This window comes from Camellia sinensis, chromosome 3, assembly GCF_055761805.1.
Source record: "Camellia sinensis isolate YWXY chromosome 3, ASM5576180v1, whole genome shotgun sequence".
Classification (NCBI taxonomy): Eukaryota; Viridiplantae; Streptophyta; class Magnoliopsida; order Ericales; family Theaceae; genus Camellia; species Camellia sinensis.
The window spans coordinates 51,965,561-51,968,559 of NC_138963.1; positions in this window are offsets into that span (position 1 = coordinate 51,965,561).

Consider the following 2,999-nt stretch of genomic DNA (forward strand, 5'->3'; position numbering starts at 1 on the left):
TTTTTTAAAGTAGACATAGTTTTTCGAAAAAATAAAAGAGTGATGCTCCAGACCTCTAGCACCCCCATATACACGTGGGGGGCAGCAAGAGGAGGACACACACACACACAAAAAAAGGACCAATCAAAAATCACTAGGAGTGGTGGGGGTCTCACTCTTTTCCCAAAATAAAATGAAATTAAGACAGCAAGAAAATAATCTTACATTCATTTTCTCCAAATCTAAAATTAGATGAAGATGCTAAATTTAAAATAAATGAAATAAATATATAATTAGGAATTGATCTAAAATATAATTAAATTTAAATATAAAATAATTAATAATTAATATAAAATATAATTAAATTAAAATTGGATTAGGTTAAAAAAGTACATTTTGATAAAAAAATCACATGGAAATTTTTTAGTTATATTTGAACCATTATGAGTAAAATCATAAAGAGCAAAGTGTTTCAAAGCACTAGGGTAAAACAAAATTTTACGCTATATAAGGGTTCGTTTGGAAAAATGATTTGTGGCTAAAATAGCTACAAAAGACAAAATAGGCTATTTTAACCATAACAAACAAAATATCACATCCAACCCATAATCATTACACTATTCTCTCACAAAAAAAGTCAAAAAAGCAAAAAAACTTTTCCCAAACCAAGCTTTTTAGCCCAGGCTAAAATAGCCAAAAAAGCCAAAAAGTCAAAAAGCCAACCCACTTCCCAAACTAACCCTAATGTGAAATTAATAACTAAAAGCTCAATATTTTTTTTTATTCACTATTAGAAATATGAATTTTTGTGTCTATTTTTTTGCAACTGATTATTTGGTTGCCGCAAAAAAATCACTTAACCCAATCGTGTTCTTAAAAAAAAAAAAAACCCAAATCATGTAAAACTTTACCTATCTCCCATTTCACTCTTATTTCCTAAATCTGTCTCTAATCTTGGTGTATGAACTCTCTTTCTCTCAAAATCTCTCTCGCTCAAGTCTCTATTTGGACTCTCTACTCTCTTTCTCTTGAATCACATTGCCCACTTTCCATTCTCTCTCGCTTGACTCTCACGCGATGAAGATTTGAAGATTTTGATCAATTGTTGATGAAGATTTCAATTAATTCATAATCGAGATTCATAATCGGTATGCTTACTTTCTATGTATGAATCCAACTCTCTGTCTTTCTCTGTAATCTAGTGCGTTTGTTTCATGCCTAATTGTTGAATTTCTGTGTTAATTTATTCTGAATTTCTGTGTTGATTTTGATCGTTCTTTAATCTATGTTGTTTATTTATTAGGCAAAATACCTCACTGCCTACATCTCTGCCTCTCTCTGTAATCTAGCGTGTTTGTTTCATGTCTGTCCACTTTCCTCTCTACTCTTCGATACTCTCTCTCTCTCTTTCTATGTATATATATATATATATATATCCATGTAATGTATAACAATATACACACATACATTCCATTTATATGTTTGTCAAACGAATCAGATAAATTCAATGTACTCTGAGACAATGAGTACAGTATTATCCACTGTGCAATCGGTATCGAGCAAGCTTTTCTTAGCTGTGATTTACAATGCTTATGAATTTCTCTGCTTTTTATGAATTTATCAACTTATTATGAATTTAGTTGCCTATCTCTCTAAAAGTCGTTGTTATGGAATTAGCATTTCGAATCAATTCTACTAACTGAGAATGAATGTTTGTTTATATATAGAGTGGGGTCCTTAAAGCTTGCTATTAATTTGAGGCCAGACCTTGTTCCCTTAGTTTAATGCAAATACACTTATTTATAGGTAAATAGCAACCGGAAGAATTTATAAAAAAAAAAAAAAAAAAAAAAACAAACAAACAAACAAACAAACAAACTACCATAAGTCCTTTCTACAGCTTTAGAGATGGATGGCTTGGTCTTTTTAATCATCCGGTGCACCAAGTATTTATGACTTTAGTCAAACTGATTGGTTGTTCCATGAGTAATTGGATCTTGAAAGCTCAATTTAATTATATGGTAGAAATTTATGATGAATAAGCTTTGCTATTTGATAGTTGAATTGTTGCTAAATATTTACTTCAAAGTTGCAAGCCTTTGAAAAATACCCATGGACTATGGCTTTGAATTCTATGAATATAGAAACAACTTGATCTTGCTTTTGCTCTTACAAGGATATTTAAAGTTATATAGATAGATAGAGATATGATTTCGGTGATTGATCTTGTTTTTGCTAATTTGGTAGCTTATTTCTAGTGTTTTGCTAGATTCTGTGATAGTCAATTTGATAACTATTGAATCATAATTTTCCATGGACATTATTAAAAAATCGTGTCATTATGGAATAAATTTATATATATATATATATATATATATATATGAAGATTAAATAAAAGGCAATGTAGGGAAAACAATTGAATGCATAGAAAAGAAATTTGTGACTACCAGGAACATGCACATTATAACACGTGCCCACTTCTGGTAGTAATCACATTGCTATTTTATCAGGTGATATATGTTTGGTAGAACATAGATGCTTTTTGATACAGTTGATACTTGCCCTTTGAATAACAAATTTTCAATTTATAGGGTAGGCCAGTCATGTGGCTTGAACTAGTTTTTTAATAATTGCCTACTTGTTAGTCAATCTGTTATTATGCAAATAAATGAGTTATACACTTGTCATTGTAATACTTTGCAAACTTACTCTTTTTATTGATGTGTACAAAAATAGTTAAAGAAATAGAAAGATGAACAAAAATTGGATGGATTTGTCAAATCGGATGTCAGTTGATTATGTAAATAGGATTGATAACTTCTTGAGATTTGCGTACAACAATGAAGATGAAAGTTCATCGATTAGTTGTCTGTGTCGATTTTGTAATAATTGATACAATTTTTCATGAGAGGTTGTAAAGGAACATCTTATTTCTAATGGGTTTGTAAAAAAGTACAAAGTGGATTCATCATGGGGAATCCTATGTTCAATTACATGGTAACCAAGAAAATCAAACATTA